The sequence below is a fragment of the Macrosteles quadrilineatus genome, unplaced genomic scaffold, assembly GCF_028750875.1.
Source record: "Macrosteles quadrilineatus isolate MER2022 unplaced genomic scaffold, UCM_ALF_1.0 Scaffold_2__2_contigs__length_208266976, whole genome shotgun sequence".
Taxonomy (NCBI): domain Eukaryota; kingdom Metazoa; phylum Arthropoda; class Insecta; order Hemiptera; family Cicadellidae; genus Macrosteles; species Macrosteles quadrilineatus.
The window spans coordinates 120,515,213-120,539,404 of record NW_026542595.1 but is presented as its reverse complement, the minus strand read 5'-3'; the positions used below and the strand labels follow the sequence as shown (position 1 = coordinate 120,539,404).

The window sequence follows — 24,192 nt, the reverse complement described above, 5'->3', positions numbered from 1 at the left end:
AAGACAACTTGAATTATTACACACATCCACGTCAAAGGTCTCGATGCGATGTTCATAATGTGAATGTTCAGTTATTGGATTAAATTGTGTGTTATGACGTAATTATACGCTCAGCCTTTGGTGATGCCGTTTACTCTTACAGTACATGGCCATTTGTATTTCAATACATGCATCTGTATAAATAAGAACATCTTTAGGCGCTTCAATTTTTTTTCAATTGTTGGACCTTGAATCTTTAACTCTATGTCAGTCGATTTTTTATTTCAAAATTTTATGTGACTATCAAAATCAACTTTATTTACCATCTACAATAATTGTAGGTCTAGTAATTAGTCTTTACAACTATTATCTTAAATTACTTTAGTCTATATCTATCCAGCGTTTCTCAGTTCATGACTGATTTACAAATAATGAATAATTAATAAAAATGAATAAAATAACAAACCATCAGAACAATGATTCTAATAACAACCTACCAAAAGCATAACAACTTAGATAATCAAAAAATTAACTACAACCCAATTAGTTGAGTAGATCCTAAAATTCTCTGTTTTATTCATATTTAAATCTTAAAACCTAGCCATGTTTTGCTTTTATTAATGCAAAACGAAAATCATACTATATATTCAAAATAATTTAAGTTAAGTGAAAGGTAAATTTAATCTTACTAATTCTTACTCTCAGGCGTATCGCCAACAGTTTTACATTTCATTTAGATAAACAGATATGTGTATCAGAATGTTCAAGGGTGATCAGGTTTTATAAAACATATAAATAAGACGTATTGCAAATCAAGGAAAGAATTCGCAGTTGTCTTCTTCTTAGTACGACTCTGACTTGATTGTTGATTGAATTTTCTCAAGAATCTTCTTTATTGACTTTACATTTCCAAGGAATCGCCTCCAGCAATATGACATACAATGTACGAAAACATAGTGATATGTCATTTGTATGATTGAGTTAGTCAATTTTTACTTATGAAACTAAGTTTTAGTCGACCTATTTAATCTGTTATTTTTTTGTGAAAGTTCATAAAATAGTTGAAAATTATAGCAATGAACTAAAATGAAAAATTATAATTATTTGAAGTAACAATATCTCTATGTTAATATTTACTCAAACTTTCTAAATGGAATTGCTACTTTGGTCCGATGACCTCTGAGAAAGGCCACGGCCTTCCCTCTCATAAGCTAGCTACACGACCATCGGGATTTCAACCACTATTAATGATCTTTTTAGAAGGTTAGTGAACTCTATGGGAACCTAAAGGAAATATGAAACCTCTAAGCTGCCCAAAACTCACACACTGAGCTTCAAAGTTGTAAATGATACTTGAATCTGTTACAATTTAGGAGGTCCTATTTTAGACTAGGTGGTGAAAGGTGGAAATGGCTGGATTATAAGATAGTAAATGTCCAAATTAACTTTTATTGTTTTTATTGTACCCGTCCCTCATAACTATCAACATTATAGATTGTTAATATTTATTCAAATAGTATGCCATTTTTGTTTCATAATATTATATGTGGATGCTTAAGTAGGTATTCCGCGCATACTTACTTTTGGATACTTAGGAGTATGTCGCTTTAAAACAAGCAATTTATACAGCAAATCGTCCAATCCAGTTTTTGTAATCCTCCCAAATGGGGAGTTGAAGAAAGTTGTCTTGTCTTAGAAGTTTGTGATTTCCACAAACTATAATAGTTATTAGCTTAATCTCCCTACAACTAGTCTAGTAGGTAAAAGCTTGGCATCTCACTAAATTCTACACTCATCCTCTTCTCATATTTTGGTTAAAAACACGCACAAAGAGAGGCGTCCATATCTCATTCGGTGTCATAATACTGTAATAGGACAGTATAATATAATTCGGCAATAATAATCGTGCGAAAGAAATAACATGGTTTTCAAAAATTGAATCCGAAGAGGCGAAGGAGCTGTTGTACGAGTAAACTTAAATTGCCTTTTAACGCTGTTATTTTCCGAAGATGTGAGTTTTATTATAAGGAAGTGAGCGACGCGAGACGCTGCCTTTGTTATGTTCCTCTTCTTCTCCCTCTTCACCACACTTCAGACACTTCAGTCTGCTGCCTAAGTTCAAACTTTGCGTTGGTTATTTTACCTAACGTTATTTTATTTACTAGCAAAATCGATCTGGTTTAGCTTTGATGAGAAATTTGAAATTTTAGGGTTAAATAGTAGGATTCCAGGTGTTGTTAAAAGGATTATAGAGGTTTATATATGGAGTCAGACGAAGGAATAAACATGTAAGGATAAAAGTGAGGATTGAGTGGAAGATGATGCATCTTTGCAACTATAATAGTAATTGTGTAAGAATAATTTACAATAGCTAGTAATTGTGTAAGAATAATTTACAATAGCTAGTAATTGTGTAAGAATAATTTACAATAGCTAGGAAACGTGTATAGAATTTTTCAGTACAGTTCATAAAAAATTATATACAATTTAAAATACCCTAAGCTTAAATGTTTAGAAAAATTATATAATTTTTATCTAAATTAGGTTTTATTAAAATTCTTTAGTCAAGTATTGGATAATTGTTAAGAGTATTTAAATATCTAAAAGAGTAAAACAATTACTTGGCAAGTAGGTACTCAATCACTTACTTGACACAAAGTTTTACGAAAAGAATTCAAAAAACATTTATTTCCAGGAAAGTATAGAAAATAACAATCTAATATTAGATAAAATCTAACCTCCTTTCCAAAAGTAGACGATTGAGTAAAAACTTCATTGGGTACATACAAAAGGATTTTCAAACTATGTTATGGGGAATACATTTTTTAAACTTATAGACAAAAATATGGCTACCCCAGCTACACTTTTGCTTTTTAAAACAAAATGTGTTCTCTAGATGCAACATTCCTGTCAACGTCAACAGCAAAACTAGCTACATGGGTTTTGCGTAGTTTGTTACAATTTAACAAAATTATGTTCAAAATTATTTTTTAAAGTAAATAATTATAATTTTTCTGAAGTAACCCTTACAATTTACGGAAACATTCTGTTATACTCTCGTACGCACAATACACAACAACAATTTGTAATTAAGAGTTTAAAATATGTCGAATGTATCTTATTGTATCGCCATCATACTGGAAGGGTCAGATAGGCAATCGCTATACAAACTCCTTGTATCAGAATTGCCTATCCCAGCGCCGTGTTATTAATAACGTCTGCTTTGAATCCCAGGGTTCAAGGTTTACTTTAGAATTAGTCTGTTTTTGCTATATATTAGTACAGTGTTAAGTAGCCGCGATCTTTCTCATGGCAACTATATCTAACGCCTCTCAAATAAGCCTTTTTCCGATTGTCTAATCGTGTATTGTCATTAAAATTAATATTAATTCAATTATTGTATAGTGGTTGTAAGTTGTGATCGATTTCGATTGGACACTACAATCATCATCAGATCCAATAGGTGAATGAAGCATATTGTCTCCTAAAATATTGTCATTCTCCTATTGGGTCTGATGATGATTGGACTGTCCAATCGAAATCAATCCCCACTTACCATCTTTTATATGTATTTACCGTCTTGTGAGTAAACAGTATAGGGGTAAATATATTATTTATTACGAGTGTTATTTGCCTTATATTTGTTCTTTCAGGAAATTTCTCATAGGGAATTTTCACAATATAAATTTAAAAAAAGAATATCTAATTGTACTTTATAAGATACATGTGATAATTTATACTAGAAAAAGGTTTCAGAAATAAAACAGTTTTGCGAAGTAATACAAACTAACCACAACGATGGTGGAATGTAGTTGGCTGCTTTTGAGTGAACAAATTCGGAGAAACTGCCTCGTTAAATATTTTACACGCTCTGTCACTCACAGCTGAACAAAGTTGAATCACTGAGGGAACAGGTGGAGAAAGTTCAAAGGAATGTTTGGAACTTTAAATTTCCTCAAATTGTAGTAATATTAACACTCGATATACATTTTTTCAATGGTTTTTACTTTTTCAACATCTTGTTTTGTATGATCTCTTACGATATTGTCTTAAGATGAGAGTGCAGGAAATTTTGAGTACAAAATTTGACTTTTATAATAATTTTTACTATCAATATTATTCTAGTGAATAAATCATATCGTTAGTATTCACATAATATTTTGTAAATTGAGTTAATTGCTTAAGAACTTTTCTAAACTATTCGTAATAGTTGTCGAAGGTTTTAATACTTATCATATATTTGTATTTAATTCATATAGAACACTTACATACAATTGATTAGAATTGCTATGTGTTGGTGCTGTGCTATTAAACGTATATAAAAAAGTACTTCCATTAACATTAATTGATTTATCTCTACTCATACCGTGGACATTTATAAGAGGGTAAATATATGAAATATGCTACAATGGCGATAGATTTCCGCTTTATACGTTAAATATGTATATAATATGTATAATATGTATTTAATATATGTATTTAATATATGTATAATATGTGTATAATATGAATTCATGTAATATGTTTAATATGTCTTGCTTGAATAATACTATAATGTTAAAAACTCAGAGCAAATTCAACGTATAAAACAATATGTTGCAATGCAATATGAAATGAGTTGCGCTTCATAACGATAGGTAAACCTCTTTTAAAGACACAATAGACAGTTTTAAGTATAATGCATCTCATTGTCTCAAACAATGCTTAAATGTTCTACTAAACGCAGAATGCGAGTTGCATGACAAAAGATGAGGAGCGTTTGTCCCGCATTTCCATCCTTCAATGTAAAACACAAATTTGCGGATCAAATTTAGTGTATATCATTTTCTGTGTAATTGTTCAATGATTTGTCCATCTAAAAAATGTGTGTTTTCTCGTAGAGCCTTCATCATTGTGGAGGAAGGTGAACTTGCATTTTAAGTACGAGTGTGAGGGGAATTTAATATTGAAACATCAACACACTAATTGTTTTTTTTTTCACCGTAAAACCGTGGTATGTAGCCAAGAAAGTTTGTGCTTAAACTTGGTTGAGACTTTGCTTTACCAGATTCTGCAGAGACTAGTTTTATACAACGTTGGCAAATAATACAGAAATGCTTGTAATATATTGAGAGGAATTTAAAATTGTGTTCGTCCTTTAATATGTATATTAGTTTTGAGGACAAAATTTGATTTGGATTTTCCCAAAAAACTTCTATTTTGAATAACTGTTGTTTTTAAATATTTAAAATAAAGGGTAAACACCCTGAGATAAATCAATAAGTATTCATTGTATGACGCAGTTAGGAAATGCCACCCAAACCTTTTATTAAGTCCTGATCTAAGTTTTGAGACGGAGCAACTATCTTCGCATAATTTTAAGCTAGGCAACGACACCAAAAAAATAATATATATATTTCAACATAACTAGATCGTATTCCCTACCATTATGAAAATGTAAGATGTTATTTCCATCACTTTCTCCCCCCCCCCCCCCAAACTCAACGGTTTGCAGCTAACAGGTAGAATTAATCTTATGGCTGTCAGTTTCAGTTCTGGGTTTTACCTCTCATCGAAAGACATTTTATTCATTTTTATAATACAAGAACCGTTTAGAAGAAGCAATGCGATGTTATCATTAGCGTTTTTTTTTCTAAATGTTTAGCAAAATACCTTTATATTGTCTACCTTATACACTTTTTCCTCTGTATCAAATTATATGGCTTTATTAAAACGTTGTTTTACTATTCATAATTTAACTATCAATTTGATGCGTATTAAATTTTAAGTTAAAAACCTATTCTCTGCAAAGTATGATTTTAAGGTGAGCGAGCTAGTCTAGTGGTTATAGCACGGGACTTCGGTCCCTGAGGCCCTGGGCTCAAATTCCACCATAATCATTACTGGATTTTATATCTAAGTGATAATGCCGCAATCCCTAGGTCTAGGCTTAAGTAATGTGAAAAAAATTCCGGGCTCGTACCTAGCGTCCTATGTTAAAACAAAATATTATTTTAAACATTACTAGTCTTAACCAACATTTTATTTTTCAATTTGGTACCTTCGAACTACCAAGATACCTATATCAAAAGTGGAGTGGTTTGAATACATGTGTTATCGGGGCTCCAATTGCTTGCTGTAGAAACTATTTGGATTACCGATAATGCAGGTATTTAAACCACTTTTAACATTTTAAACCAACAAGTCTAATAACAGAAAAAAGCTTGATTTTTGTGTTCTTATTAAATTCCATCACGATGTAAATGAGGCTTAATCAACAGTTACAAGGCACCAAGTTTTTTTAGGGTGAAATATGGATTCTTTTAATTCTGTTGAGAAAATATACCCACGATAGAATTAAACTAAATTTGTTCTTCAATGCAGAGAAAGTATTCTTTGATTGCGAAATCTATCTCACTATACATACTATACATAAACTATACATTAAACTATCTACCTGAACCTCTAAGTAGCAGATGTAAATAGCAGTAGTAGTAGTAATAATTCATATGCAAAAATTATTTATCTGTACAGTTGTTTAAAGTATTGCCATGATTGCCATAGATTAATATCCTTCGAACTGCTTGGCTCGGGGCGTGGCGCTGCCACGAAAATATTTTCACTGTCAGACGCTGCATTGAAATGCATAACTCCGAAAGACACAGTTCCGAAAATGGGTTTCATATAAGTAAAACGAACATACACGATAAAAGCAAGTGTTGTTCACAGTTAGAAGTTTCAAAGCAGTTTAACCACTGTAGAGCGGAACACTGTACCTGAGACGGTAATATATGTTGATCTGGATTAGTGGAGTTTGCAATGTTTGTTGATAACTCGTTAGCTTCCCTCGTAATTCCTGGTTTCAAATTTGCGTTCAACCTTTGGTTCAAACATTGAAGGTTTAAGTTAGTCTTGTTAAGTAATTCATAGTTTCATTTACAAGCACTTATAATTAAACACTTGTAAGAGCTATGTTTTCAAGAACAAGTTATCTTAAATGCATTGATAAGCTTTTCATGATTTATTTACGATTTTCAGTCTACTTTATGCAATATATAGACTATTAAGAACAAACAATAAAACTTCTAACTTTCATGATTCTTATAAGTAATTACACTACAAAGTTATCAATATTTAGTGCCTTATTTTCGTTAATAACACTGTTAATATCGTTTATGATCTGTAAAAATACTGTTCTCTCACTATGGCTACAAGAAAAATAACAGCTTAGTTTAACGATTTCACATAATCAAGTAACTCATGCCGTTACTGTTATCTCTCAATATTTATAATACAATACCATACAACACAGCAAACAAACAAGCAAACTAGAACCCTGCTAACAAAACAAGAACTGACACAAACAAGAACTTAACCATCTAGGGTTGTATTGATTAAACGTGTCTTCAAATGCCATAAATAATGTACAAGGGTTTAACCTCTCCTTTCCAATATGAAAGACCGAGCAAATATTAGCTTCATAATTGAATTTCAGTTTATATGATAATAAATGCAAAAAAAGATGATTTCGCTTGGGAAAACACAAGCTTTAATATAGCACTACTGAAATAATCATCTTAACTTTTCTGCCTAAGAAACTTACTGTTTTCGCTTCTGTGTTTGTAACCAACGAGTTAGTTTATTTTCCTTGAGTTTCAATGTTTTTGACACTTCCTTAAAAATTTTTAGTAATGGGTCATATTTTTCGACCCTATGTGTTACTATTCCACAAGAATGTGATATTAAAAATGTGTGAACACGTAATTTCAGGTACGTTGTTCAACTAAACTGATACCCAAATGCAATTTTCCAAGTGAAAAACTCCTTTTTTTACTCAAGTTTTAGGATAAAACCTTTTGTTAGCTACATTCAATAGAAGTGTTGATTCTAGGGAGTTCTTCTTCTCATCTCTTTGACGTCACTGAGATTAAAAGATACAACAATCTCCTTTGTCCAAGTCTTGAACGCAAAGATGTTATTGCATTTTTATTATTGCAGCACTAATAAATATTTCAATTGAAGATGTATTCGAGTTTAATTTTTAATCAAGGTAAATGCCAAGATACTCGTTCTATTTTTCTATTGCTAGAAGTATTGATGTTATTACATGTCGCTGGTTTTAGAATATAAATTGATAATGAATTGTCGATAGCTGTGAAATATTTATTCAACAAATTCAACCCTTATGCTGCCATAACCATCCCAATATCAATGACAGCAGCACTAATATTATGACAATATTACACACTGTAGCTTATTTGACTACTTTCTATCTGAATTGGCTTCAACGGGGTCTACTTCAGTAAGAAAATGTAGTTTTAAAAAAATAAACTAAAATAATATATTTTTCATTGTTTAAGTAACAAGTAGCATTAACCATTCTTCACCACGAAACGTAAATCCGAGATGAATATATTATTCCTTCTAATCTTTCTAGCTGTTGGGTAAGTAAATGATAACTTCTTCAGTTTGGGAAAAGTAAATGACTGATTTTAACACTACAATTCATGGCTCCAGAGAGGAAACTATGCTTTACACTAAGTGTTCAACTTGTTGAATTAGCATTAAGAAGGTGCCAAACCAATTATTAAATTAAATACGTGTAAGAAAATTACCTATAAAGCAAACTAATTTAGAAAAACATACTATATACAATTATTTTGTCACCAAGGAGGTGGATTAAAATTAACTTCCAAAAAACTGACGTCAAAACTTTAAAGACCCTTGATATTAAAACGGAAATAGCTAATTCAGTTCAGTGGGTTGATAGAAGCATGTCTATTTGTCCTAATAGCTTAGGTTCAACTGATATAATCTAAATACAAACGGATCTTGAGCAAGAACATTTTAGATACTTGTTATGAAGTATTCAACGTAGTTATAGTACACATTAAACGTAATGCACTATGCACTACATACAGTCAAGAGTGCGCTGCTAAATATACATTCAGCCTTGAGTGTAATACGCCATTCATTTGCTGAATAGGAACCGAATGCACACTTAAGCTTTGAATGCATCTAAATTTAATGGCAGCGACATTCACTGTGCTTGTTATCATTTGCAATTCAATTTGGAATTATAAATACAAACTGTGTTGCCGTTTAATCCGCCTACTATTGTAGATACAATTTTCGTCTGTAATTTAGATTAGTTTAAAGCAACAGGATGCATTCACACTTATTGTTTTAGAAGCTTTTCGTTGGAATTTTACCTAATTTATCATTAAAATATATTTTTTATAAAAGGTAGCGTTCTTTTCTAGTTTCTGTGGTGTTATAAGAGTCTACAATGCTAATAGATCTATTAGTGGCATTACCAAACAAAAATAACATTTATATTATTAACTAACAAAAATTAACAATTGCATATTATGAAATCAACGTGACGTAAATGCATTTATACATTACAACCAAATCCAAATAATGAATGTGTTGGGATGACCTAACAAAATAAGTAGTGGTTAATGGGTAATAAAATGTGTTGTGAAGTTTTCGACCTAGTATGATGATTATGTATAACCAAATATTGAAATTTAAATATTTCTTCAATAGCCCGTAAAAACATTCCACCAACTTCCCCTTTTACCCCTTATTCTTTCTTCTGTTCCCATCTGCCAAATAGAGACCCGCTTCGCCTCTCGTTTTAAAATAAATCTTACATCTCACTCCTAATAGCTTTATTTGCCCCGTTATTGTTATAAAGTTACTTTGCGGAAGGTTCTGTTATAAATGGTGCACTTTAACGACTATGTTTTATAACATTTGATCAAGTCACTTAAATATTTAATCCGTTTAACAGCATAGTTTGAATCCAAAAAACACGTCGTAAATTGAATAAAATTACCTCAGCACAATGTAATAGTTTATTACTTGGTCTGAAATGTATCATACGTGTAAGTTTGTGGTTGTTTATCTTATTGTCATAAAATTTATTATCTAACCTTACATACTAAATTCCTAGTAATGGAAGTGACCTACATAGTCTTCAGATATTTATGTAACCACCACTTTACATTGTTTTTTAGGAAATGAATTAATTTTGCATAATTCATTTTCTTTTTAAATATACTACATATTTTTGGCAAATAGATAGTTGTATGGTGTGAGAAAGAAAAATCATTTTATGTAATCCAATAGTGTGATAGGTTTAATATTTTTATAAATATCCATAAAATATTTGAAATTATTTTAAACAAGTCCATACTTTGCAAATTTGTTATCATAGGCCCTAACATTTTGAAATTTGCATCAGATACATCCTTAGTATTAGGATAATGTTTTTATGCTCGTATTTTTTAAATAAAAACTTTTGCATGTAAAAATTTTAAAACACTATTTTTTTATGTGTTTTTTCTTTTGTAAAAAGGTCGTAATATTATATAAAAAAATAATTGTTCACGATTTGTACTGTGTATTAGAGGTTGTATACCTACTCAGCGTGCACTTTAAGGTAAAGATAGTGTCTTTAGACTATAAAAAAATAGAAAGAGGTTAACCTCGCACAATAAAGAAGTTTTTAAACACTTCAAATCCACCAAGAGTCCACTGCAGAGCGACCGTTGCAGGAATTTATCCGAGCAAAATGTAATAGAAAGATTCTTCAAACGGATAATGACTTTGCTAACTCAAGATTTTCCAGCTGAAGAGAGAATTTATGTTAATGCTAAAGCCAAGTGAATTCCCTTCTAACGCCTAGAAATCTCACGAACTTTTACTTTATACTATGAGTTGGAAATATTAAACCCTGAGTTTCATTTTAGGATTTGATTTTACTCAATTTTTCATTCAAATATTGAACAATTTTGGTTGGTAAATAGTTAGTAGTTTCTTCTACAAGCATAGCTTTGGCTACATTGTATATTCAAATACCCTACTTTAGGAGAGCTAGATTTGATAAGCTTATAGACCTTCTAGCAAAACAATTCTATAGACAATTCTAGCCAATATCAGAGGTTCCCAAAAAACTGTGAAAAATATATTGATACCATTTCAAACTCACAATAGACTTCTCATAAAGTCCAACTTATTTTTAAACGAATATTCCTAGTTTTTATGTGTTGAAGCTGTAAAACGAGAATTAAATAATATACATAGGAGTTAAAATATACATTTAAAGTATTGTCAAAAACTCTGTGGTGTTTGATGCACATTTAGTTTTCCAAAATCAACGTTTACATTTATGAATAAATAGTTGGCAACTAGTTACTTTGAAAATAGGCTTCTTATCACATTGTAACATTTTAAGTTTTTTCGATGTCGGTTTCATGTTGCACCTTTAGAGATCCAAAGTATCTCTGATTTGTTTTAGTTCAAATTTTATTATTTACACTTTATTTTAGGGTTTTAATACCAGACGACAAGTTATTGTTTATAGATAGATAGTTTTTTAAGAGTATCAAAATAATTTAAATAAATAAATAAAATAATGATAAACAAAAACGCCATAAGCCGAACGAAACTAACCTCAGAATCAGCTGATCCACGCCGGATCACAAATCTAAATGATAGATCGTTTAGTAAGCCAATACTTTATGCTACTACTACCAAGCTAAGAAGGGGGGTAATGAGAGTATGGGGTAGGGAGCATTAGTGGATGGTCTGGCCGTGTATGGGATGGTAGACGGTATACATAATGTATGAGGTAGGTCCTCACACACACACACACACACACACACACACACACACACACACCCACTCACACGCGCGCGCACGCGCTAACATTAACACAAGTACAGTAGTATTACCGTTTTTACTAAAAGCACGTCTGAATTCCCGAATAAATTATATACAAGCTTCAAACGCAGAAAAAGGAAATAACTTTCAAGGAACTTTTAACTTAACTTTTAACTTTTAAGGAAATAATTGTCATCAATAATTCACTACCACTATATTAGCTGTATGTAAAAAACACTAAGGTGTGGTGGTTAAGTATTCAATATCTTTTCCCCTACCTTACAATCCTAAAATATTTGAACGTATCAAGAAAATAGTTCCGTTAGTTTTTGTGATTTACTAAACTCTACGCTGGAAGAAACGAACATTGTGTTAAAGCCTACTTGAGGAATATGTAATGTAGGAACATTGATTATGGGTAGTTGCTGAGCTTAAATGCCTCATTTACCATTTCTAATCATTATAACACAAATAAACCAATGAAAACACTCACTTTAATTAATTACTTTTTCATAATCAAAGGATTATAAAAGGTAAGACCTTGGTTGAATTAGAGTGAAAACTAATAACTAATCATTGTAAAGTACAGTTAAAACATTTAGATATCATTTTCCAATAGACGGTTCAAAATTGAAAACCGGTCAAAAGTTTATGAGCGACGTAAAAGTTTTACGTTAACGAGACTTTCTCCTTTGCAGTCCTCGATAAACCAAAACTCGGGAAATCGCTTTCCCCTCCTTACCCCCTTGCTTCTCCCCCCTCCCATCCCTACACCACAAGCTAATAACCTTCCCTCTCCGTAGCCAACAATCAGGGATGAATCTCCCCAGTTTTCTTGCTCGATAGCTTTATTTCCACATTGCCTGTTTCATTGTGCTGCTAAACGATTATCAACTTTTGTCGGGGATTACTTCAAAGGTGTTTTGGTAAAACATCATATAAGTGGGTTTTGATCAGATTAAAATAACCTGTAAATAATGTAGGTTTTAAAGATATGAAAATGACATAAGTTCAACTTTAAAGGTACTGAAGTGAGTATTGCGGATATTATCAATCACGTTTTAAACACACGACAAGGAATATTCACGATGTTTCTAATTACGTTGTAGAAAATACTAAAATGATACTTCGAATAACATGAATTGACCTTCAGCTAAAAGTAACTTTTATTATTATATTAAATGTAATTAAAAATTGAATGGGTTCAATATTTCTTACATTCACAAGCTGTTTAAGAATTTTCTAGACAATCACTATTAATTCCTTCTACCACCTAATTCGAATGTACTAAAATGCAATAGTTTTTAAACCAATCAAATAATATATCCAATACAATGAAACCGTACGTCCCTCGTAGCATGGTTAACTTAGTTTGTGGTTTTCATTAGAGTAACAAATGACGTTTTTGTACCATAACACTTGTGAAAATATAATTCACATATTATTGGTTTATTAAAATATCAATCCATTAAGCATTAGCTTAAAACTGCGTTTAGGGTTTTCTGTACAGAATATGATATGTTCAAAGTTAACATATAACTATGTATAAAAACTATAAACACGATTATAATCTATTACCAAAATGCTCAGTCAGTTTATACAAACTTTGTAAAACGGAAATACTAAGATTTTTTATCATGCCATTTGCGTGTGTTTTCAGAAGCGATTGATAATTGGAGGGTCTATTGACCGAGATCAGAGCTTCCCGATATTGGAACGTGTATGGAAAATATATTGAATCGTTCAAGAATCCCAGCTCTTTTCCCGCAAACTAGATTTTGTTTTGTTCTGGAGAATGTAACAGATAAACTGAATTAGAATAGAGTAATTGCATATCTGTACATTCAGAATATTTGTTTCAAGTTATCTAAATTGTATCAAAGCATAAATAAGAATTGTTTTACTAAATACAGTTAATAAATTAGATCGTCAAAGAAGAGTTATAATATACCACAACTTATTTAAGTTAAAATAGTATAATCAACGTAAAAAATGCATGTAAACCAATATTTAAATCGATACACTAGGTAATAACAATACCAATAATAACGATACACTAACAATAATAAACTTTCATAATATTAATTACATTCGAGATAGCGTTAAATTTTCATGTAAATCGATAGTTATGGTGTCTAACAATAACGTTAAGTAATAAATAATCTTTATTTTTTATACATTATTTTTAATTATGCTTATAATGAAAATTAATTGCTTTTTTGTAGTTGAAGCAATTTTTCCGCGCAGGCTTTATAACGAAAGATAAATTAGCATTTCGCTTACATCTAAGTGTAATTTCTCATTATATCTATTTACAATTTGGAGGCGAAAAAGAATAATATTTATTGGTATCACGTTTATATTATTGTTTGACTTGTTCGTTTCCCACGTACATATATATTTCCGCTTACATTTCTTTGACACTTCTTAGTAGCCTACTTTGTTTGTGATTAAAACATAACTATAAAATGAATGTTTTATAAATATATTTAAACTATAATGTGTTTGCCACCTTTCAACCACAAGTTGAAAGAAAGCAGTTCTTTAGGGAAACATAAGATATTTTTACGTTTTCCAATTACAGCTTATGAAAACTCAAGTCTTGGTATTGCCAGTCCCCGATATCTTAGACATTGCGGAGGAGTGCAATAACACCAGCTTAAATCTGCATTTGGTTCCATCTAAGAGCTAAGATGTGCTTTTGAATAGAAATGTTTGTAAAATGTTTAACTCCCTTGGAATACAATAAGTAGGAGTTTTGTAATTAAATCAATTCATATATTTTACAACTATAAAGCTATAATATAAAGGAAATTCTCATTGTAAAAATACCTCTCAATGTGAGATTGGTAACAAAATGGAAAATTCTTTACATAGATGACGGTTAAGCTGTCTTTTAACACTAGAAGGGAATTAGTCTCCATTACTCCATTGGTTTTTGTATATTTTTAGCTTGTTTATAAAGTTTATTATTTACTAAATTTTACATTAGAAACTTCATAACTATTTTAACTAAATACGATTTAATTGTAATGTAGTACTGTAATGTAGTCTTGCTGGCTCTCTAGTATTAAAACCAAATTTTTTGCACGATTTTAAAATGTGAATCAAATACAAAATTGACATTTTAGCAATCGGCTCCTTCTAGGCTTGATATAATTTAACGATGCATTAAAAAGTCAACTTCTAGCATCCAAAGGCAATTTTCCATCTATTCAAAATGAGCTAAACTATTTCGTTTCCCTCTCTGAGTTTTGAGATATGAGGAGGTCTGGCAGTTTTGTAGATCCTAATTTTGAAGTATAAACAACTTTGATCTCATCCATGAAAGTGGTTCTATTTTGACAGTTGGAGCCTTAGCAAACCACCAACATCTGGGCTGTTCTGCAAACACAAAATTGCAAGAAAAATAACGTATCAACAGTTCATAATATGGTAAACCATACTAACCATACTAGTAGGGCTTCGTGTTAAACATTTCCTGTTTTGAGTTTTGTCCAAATATTTCTGTGGCAAAACCGTACGTTTGCCTAAGCTGTACCTGGTTTGATATGAAACAAATATTTTCACTATTTTACTATGAACACATAATTCTTGCTAGTTTTTCACTCATATTGCTTTAGGCCAGTTTAAATCGGGTTTTGTTGTTTTCGATATTTGCTTAGCTAAATTCACAATTAAAATGATAATAACAATGTTTGTAAACTGCTAGTCATTTGGCATTTTCAACCGAGAAAAAAACTCAGATTGTAGCAATACTAAAATTTACTTGCACTATCCCACATTACCCTCCCAATAAATGCTAAATACTCGTATGCGTTTCTATTAGTTTTGTTCGTTTAAGGCCAAGCTGTAAATAAATCCTATGGGTTTGTGAGGAAAAATGTAATGGGCACAATAAATCTATATATTAATAGGCAAGCATGTTTCTTTAAAACTTTTTTTTCTCAGCTCGTGTGCATCACTTGGGAAAATCTACGCACACTGTTAGATAGATATTATCCTGTAGATGTGCATAATACCTTTATAAATAATTAAAATAGGCTAAAAAAAGCACAACAAGTTAATTTGAAATTAAAAAAAAATAGATGGGCCTTATGCGTTTCTATGCTGGTGACGAAACAACAACAAAATATAATCATAAAATCAAAACAAATGGAAGAAATTACAATCACAAAAAATAGAGAAGCCTATAAATTACATATTTTTCGTCGAGTTTTCGATCACTGGACGACCACTTCCACGTACTTATGTTTCACTTAAATACGTAAAACAGTTTCTTTTATTGCATTTTTATGCAGTTTTTTTTGTGTAATTTGCAGTTTTATTTTGCATAAACTTTTAATCAAGCTAAACAGAAATTCCAAGTAATCAATGTAAGTTAAAAAAGCTTTAAGTCCCCATTAGATGTACTAGTATACAATATATACATGTACAACAATCTTTAGGTACCTAGAGTGTTCAATATGTCTTTTTTTAGTAAGTAAAACTGGCTACAGCTTGTCCATGTGGGATTTCGCGAAGTTTATATTCAATCAGTATGCCTAGATACATTACAAATATATTTATTTAACTACTTATCGTTGTTTTAGTTGGATTATCCAATGATATTTTGAGTGCTGTTGACAAACTTGTATTGAATAGTATATGTTATAGCTGTTAACATGTATAATATACAATTTCTAAAAATTTATATTGAAAATATACAACAAAACGGAAATTTCTATCCTCAGAACCTCGCGAAGTTGTTGGAGTTCTACTAAACCAGTCAAATTAGTCTCATTATTCAAAACAGGCGCGCTACAAATAGCTTGGAACAGCTGTTCCGGTGATTTATACTCTGATCAGTTAAACGTGACAGGGACGAAACAGTTTTATCTTTGACTATGATCTTGTGTAAAAGTTGTGGCAAGTTGAATGATAAACGAGAAATTAGTTGAATTGAGTCACTGACAAATTGAACAAGTGAAAATGCAGCTTTCTTTATGGGTTTCTTCGTGTCGGTTACATTTAAATGTCGAAATTAAAGTGTAACTTTTCAAATTTGTATTACCATTTATAGACCTCCTCAAGATACAGTTGTAATTTTTTCCATGTCGTTTTATCGGGGTAAATATTGTACCCATTCAAACCCCCCAAAAACCTGTTTAATATTTCTGCAATGCTATTGCTATGACTGTTTGATATTAACAGAATTTTCCTCCCCCAAGATAAAGTTGTCTATTTGTTTTCTACGTCGTTTCATTGTGTTAACAACCCTGTTTTACACCTCCCTCGGAAAGTCGTAATTCAACTAACTACCTTCCCTTTCCCCCTACAGTTCTCTCTCTTTCATTTTCATCCCTCCCCTTCAACCTAAAACCCTTTCTTCCATCCCCGTTACAAATAGACCTCGAGATTTCAAATCGCCTGCTTTATTTTCAGCATTGTTTGCACAATATATTTCCACTTTTAAAACCAATTCTGTTTAAAATGACTTTCTTTGATTTTTGAAATATATGAGTAAGATTAGGAGGTCCTTCTTTTGAAATCATGTTGAGAGGGTTACAAGTAAAAACGAATTAACATTTTGTTTTAATATCTGTCATAAATAAATAAACATTTCCTTACAACACGATTTAAATACACTAAGTACTTTAATGCAATACATACAGGGTGAATAAAAAGTCAAGACCCCCCCCCCTCTAATATTTTTCCGAGTAAATATACAGAGATATCCTTTTGGTGGCCGAGCAATCTTAGCAGGAAGTTTCATTTAATCATTTTGAAATTTTTGAGTGCCCCCCCAAAAGGGGGGATTTGGGGGGCAACTCAAAAATTTTAAATGTAAACCCCCTTCAAGTGACACCTCATTTTAAAGTGTTTACAAAAACTTAAAGAATGGTGAAAACTAGAGGTTGCTATCTCTTCTCTATCCAAAATGGTAGCCCGTCAAATGTTGTGGAAAATCAACGGTAAAATTGTTAATATTGGCTGCCATTTTGGATGGAGAAGAGATAGCGAGCTCTGGTTTTCACCATTCTTTAAGTTTTTGTAAACACTTCAAAATGAGGTGTCACTTAAAGGGGGTTTAATTTTAAAACTTTTGAGTGTCCCCCCAAAAGGGGGGATTCGGGGGACAACTAAAAATGTTTCAATAGAAACCCCTATCAAGTGACACCTCATTTTGAAGTGTTTACAAAAACTTAAAGAATGGTGAAAACCAGAGCTCGCTATCTCTTCTCTATCCAAAATGGCAGCCAATATTAACAATTTTAACATTGATTTTCCACAACATTTGACGGGCTACCATTTTGGATAGAGAAGAGATAGCAACCTCTAGTTTTCACCATTCTTTAAGTTTTTGTAAACACTTCAAAATGAGGTGTCACTTGAAGGGGGTTTACATTTAAAATATTTGAGTTGCCCCCCAAATCCCCCCTTTTGGGGGACACTCAAAAATTTCAAAATGATAAAATGAAACTTCCTGCTAAGATTGCTCGACCACCAAAAGGATATCTCTGTATATTTACTAGGAAAAATATTAGAGGGGGGGGGTCTTGACTTTTTATTCACCCTGTATAATTATTATACATTATGAAATGAGAACTTTGATAACGAAATATTTTGTATTACAGTGATACTTTTAGATGTATGCGTGATAATACCTCTTCTAAAGTCTATTACAATTTACTGTTCATATATTATATTTCCAGCACAATTATATAAATTAGTGGTTTTGATATTATATTTTTAGCTAACTGTGAAACCAGGATACTTCGGCTAATACCTTTACTATCACATTCAAAATAGAATTCTACGACCTAAAAGATCACGCAAGAACGTAATTAAAAATATCGAGTCAATATCTCAACATAGTATGATTCAAGATTCAAGTCCAATTCGTTTACAAAAAAACTCTTGTAAATGCCGAAATAAAAAATAAAAAAGCTAGGCAAAAAAATATTTAAAAAACGTGTCAACATTTAATCACGTAAATGCACACACCACAAAATACCAGTATATGTTAAGTGCTTTGAGAGTTTATGTTTGTCTTTATTGGCGGTTGGACCTTTTTCTTAATTTCACTAACAAAATACAACGTAACACAGGGACATTACTAAGGTGTCCAAAAATAGAGGTGCAAACTTTATTTCGATGCAATCATGCTGTTCATAAGGCCAAGATAAATCTTTCCTCAACATTGATAATCCACGCATTCTAAAATATCAAATAATGCATTACAAATTTTCCGCATGTATATTTTGTGATCGGGATTGGTATACAGTACAGTATATGCATTGGTTATTCCCATTCACACATGTTACACTTGTAAAACATCGGCTCGCGACCTCGTGGCCTTGACTAACGCTAACAGATAAACCAACACAGACTACGTTACGTTCCACGTTATGTAACTTGACAAGCGGCTGAGGTAAACTAAGATAAGAACATCAGGTGAAAGATAAAATGATGGAGTATTTGAGAGTAATTGGTTGTAATGTTAGTGTTACCTAAAAATAGTTTTGTATGGATAATATTTAACAGAGTGATTAAAATATTGAGTACCAACTGACATAGTTGTTGGAGTATATTTGATATCGAGTGTTTGGGTATTGAGATATTATTTAAAAGTTGTTGGGCGTTGAAATACATTCGTATAGGGTGTAGTTTATTGGATTCTGACTAGACTATTTGGATTCTGAGCTGTTAGTTAAAAATGGTTCAAAGTTGACTTTTCAACTGTAAAATGGTTTATATTACCTGTCCGTCAGTGATCCTATTGTTGTCGTCTTATGCGACCAGTTTCAGGATTAAAATCCCATCATCAGGCTGTTAAAAATGTCATGTAACTCAAATTGAGGTTGTCGGTAAACACAAAAACACACACATACAACACGAAACACGAAAATGCGGAATAACATTGCTAATGGCCAGTTCAGGACACTACAACGCGGCACGGGTAGTTGCGTGGTCATGACTCTATTCTATTTTCAACTGTTACTTAAAGATGTTTAGGATTTAGAGCTAGTATAGTATTGAGACTGTTTGGGTATTTATTTGTTACTTAACAGTGTTTGGGATTTGAGCTTTTTTGGCTTAGCCTAGAGCTATTATTTGAGGGAGTTTGGGTACTAAGCTACTGCAGTACTTTAGAAAGTAAAGTCTGGATATTTAATAATATTGCTAGGATATTTATTTACAAACGTATTAAGAGTATTTAGGTAAATGTAAACCTCTCAACTTAGTGTTTAAGTTACATGGCAAGAAACGATTAAATATTATACTTGTAATTTTGTATACGAAATAATGTTTGGATAATAAACTACCACTGCACAGAGTAAAACCAAGATCTTTACCAAGCAGAGGTTTTTTTATGTGTTTTCTTTTAACAGAGTTAGTTTTGTTTTCATTTTGTAACATATTGTTTGATAATTTTTTTTACATGGATTTAATTAATGATTACTTGTAAGTTACATGTAACTTAACTAAGTGTTAAAGGGTCAAGCAGTCTCCTAACATTTCAGTGTATTTAGAGATAACATGTATTAATACTAGACACATTTTACACTGTACCTCAAGCTGTACCAGTTTTGGTTTTACAAGTTTGCCACACTGCTGTACATATTGGTGAGAACCTGCCAAGAGTTGGAGGTTGGGATAAACATCCAAACAAACAAGCGGCAAACACGCCGCAAGTGACGCGGGTTGTAGCGCTTCGGATTGATCGCAATTAGACGTGCAACTTTCAATTGGATCCTTAATTGCTAAATGATGTTTTGTATAAATCACAATTGTCTTACTGTGTTTGTTAGAAGGGTTGGAATAAAGAAGTTCTAATGGCAAACGTTTTTAGGTAGGCCTAATCACAGTAAAAACGACATATTTATCCCCTTTTTAAATGACATTAGATTTAAAGAGTACTTAGGTTACTAGGTTTACTGCTTTAGGGAATGGGAAAAGTGTTTCTTATGAAATATAAATAGTATAGGATAAAGTGAATAATTTTGCCAAATTTGATCAACATATATACATATATTAACAAGCAAACTACAACGGTTCCCTTTTCTCCATAAGAATAACTAAAAAATTTAAAATGTACAGTTTAATTTTTTTATTTTCCCAGTGACTTTCAATTTTACAACATCGCTTCAATATACAAAATCTTTTGTTTTAAGCTCTATACAATGGTGGTAATGAAAATTGGGCTTTTTCCATGTTTGAATCGTCAAAATTTGAAAATCCTTATTCTTTAAATATTCAAAACCACATAATACGCCTTTCCCATGACCCGATAAGCTGGTGTCCAAGCTCATTTAAGTATATCCCGCCCTACACCTTCAAGCCAAATTTTATCAAAATCATAACAAAATTACTCGAGCTATCGTTTTCACGGACACACACATACACATAAATCTATGTATACAGTATATACATGTATACAAATCTGAACGAATAGTCTTTTTGGCCTCCGGGGACATCAAAATGAAAAAGCAAATCGGTCCCGGGTCTAGGTCTTACTATACCACATACGGTAATAGCTACTTCCTTCTAGGGAAATTCGATTATAACGACATGGAGTTATTCGAGAAATTTTTCCGAAATTTTATTTAGAGTCATAAAACGTTTTGAATGAATGTACTATGCACTGTATTTTCAAGCAATGTCTTCGCAAACACTAAAACTGTCAGAAATGTGTAAAATTGTCATGCGCAAACGTACCAAACAAAAGATAACCATATCGTGAAGTGATTTTGATAAAACTCATTATTGCCAAAATATCAAAAGTAATGGTGTGAAATTTTATTTATTGTTACGCCCTTCACTATCATTTTAATTTATTGGTTTTGCACAGATTAGCCTACATCTTAAATTGACGTTTTACTATGATAACATTATTCATTTTAAGGCTAAACATATCTTTCCACGTGTATTTTCCAAAATCCCCGCATGTTCCCAAATATCTTCAATAATATGCCTTCATACATAATATTCATTGAGCTTCTTAGATATTAATTTTTATCTTTGAAAAAAAAAATGGTATTACCCTACAATTTGCACTTATCTGTCTATGTATAACACAGCTATAGGAACTGTGTCTATTCAATTGCAAATACAGACCTCCTGTAAATTTCCCACTCCTTGTGTCTCCGTCATTTTATTGAGATGTTATTCAGTAATAATATCCTGGACTTAAATCAGCAACACAACAAAAAAGGACCAGAAAGGATTTCCTGCAATGCACAGTCGGGATCCCATGTTATTTTATACAGTATTTTGAAATTGTATTAGTATTACTACTCAAAAATTGTTATAATAATAGATTATTTAATTTATATGGATTCAAAATACATCTTTTAATTTTAAATTTGTTTATTTACTCAATAACACTTCAATCGTTTAATGCAGTTTTTCCCATCAGAAATAACAATAGAAAAACGTGTAGGTCTAGAGGTTAAAAAACTTAGGCAAGTTCGAATATGATTCTTCATAATTTGCGCCCATAGTGATGGTTCGTACAGTTAGCGTACGCGCGCTTGTAGGTATGCAATATGCATGTGTGTGGGTGTAATTAGGAAACACCAGTTAAGCAACTCATTAACTACCGATAAAGCGATGGAGATAACCAATGAGGTGGTTTATTGGCAGTTCCTCAACAGCTGTTCCACATTTAAATATCAATGTCAGCAGGCCTAAATTATGTAGATTAAACTACCAACCTCGTCCAATGGTAAAATCTGAAGTTTGTTTTGAAATGTTAAAATTAAAAAAAAAAAATAGTAATCCCTTCTGGATTTATTATAAGTGTGGATCAGCTGAAGGCAATTTTAATATTAGCTACAATCACTTTTTGGAGAACCAGGCATATTTTTGTTTTGTATAAGTGGTTTTCAACCAACTTTAAATCCATTTGAACTACTCAACTATCTACTGATTGGCATCGTGTACTATTGTACCAAGAATCATTGCATAGTAAATTATGGTTTACTGAGAAATGTCTTTCAGAAATTTATTCTAAGCTTTCCCCAACGAGCTTTCAAAGATTTTTCGTTATTGTAACCGACAGTGTTTTGTCAGCTGATGCACAGATATTTGTGCTTGCATTCCCAAATCAGCATTTTCTATTGAGACGATTTTAAGTCAAATGGCTCTAATTTTAGGTAAATTTTTAGTAAAAATTATTATTTTAAAACAAAAAGATAAATAGCAAACACAACTAAAGTCGTAAATTAAAAATATTAAACGTTTCACATCGATTGTTTACACTACTGAAAGTCAACGAGGCATCTTCAATTATTTTTTAAAACAATTTTATATAACCAATATTTTATTTGTTTTCTTGGTGACTTAGTACATCATGCCAGATGTATACCTCTTCGAAGCTTATAGTACAAATGTTCTGTAGTAGACTTTTCGAAAATGATCTGCCAAGGAAATCTGCCATTTGTATAGCATTTAGTATGGTTTACAAATAGTCGTAACGTATTCAGTAGATTCTCGTGTGTTTTAATTTGTGTACATTATCTACATAAGTGTTTAAAGGAACAAGTCAATGTTATTTTAATATGTTTGGTCACTTAATTAGTAATCTTGGAGTCAGTGTTTAAGTGTGATGTAGGGAATAAACAATGTTGTAGATCAGAAAACACCTTGGGGGCGTCAGGGTGGTTGAGAATCAAACAGATTTATTTAAAAATGAACACTGAACACTGTTTATTATAGTGAACGGATAAAAGATCGACATATGAGGGTGTTAGTCAAAAGGTAAAGGTAAACTTTAACATTACGTAACACGTAAGTTGGTTCTTCGTTGTTCAGACTGCACTTTTAAGTCTCACAAACACTTACTTCATTGTAATAATTATACTCCATGGAACCTTTCGTGATCAGCCCTTGTTTTCGTTGCGTGCGAAGGCGGGAAATGGGGCATAGAGTAAAAAATCGACCACACCCTTTTGATAAAAACTTTACCTGGCAACTTTAAATTGGGATGCTTTATTATATAGTTTGTTATTTTGTATCGCTGTGTTTGAGCTTTATAAATATTTGGTAAGAAACGAAACGTTGAAAATTAGCATTTTAATTCGTGTATACTGTATGTGCTAAAAAAAATGGATAGGTATTTATATGTGCGGGGTAGTACGGAGATAAACCAATCGTAAGCCGTTTCAATGTTGATAACATCGACTATGGAAACCTATTGACTGTGTCTAGTGGTGGGAAATCGTTTTGAAACATATCACTATAACACGCTATATATGCTTCACAAACAAAACGTATTGTCGTTGATATACGCAGTTTGCTTCTTGCCAGATAACGTGGGTTTTTATAACATTTTAAGAATAAAGTGATAAGTTACTTGATATTTTTTCATTTTCTTTCTATGATACTTTGTTTTTAAACACAAGAAATTATGTTTGTTGACTCTTAATCGCTTATTAGGTAAAATTGAGCTCATGTTCTTCCTGAATGAGTACGTCCTCTACCACAAGGATCCTTAGATACTTCCACATGCTAAACTTTATTCATTCATTTCCCCTCAAACCCTCGACACTCTTCAGATTGAAACAAAAACAAGTG

At 31.7% G+C, this 24,192-nt stretch overlaps 1 protein-coding gene across 1 annotated transcript in view; it reads right to left on the bottom strand.

Annotated features, from left to right (window-relative positions):
* Positions 1–24,192, bottom strand: part of LOC128986516 (neuroglobin-like) — a 113,060-nt gene that overhangs the window by 88,545 nt on the left and 323 nt on the right. The window lies entirely within an intron of this gene.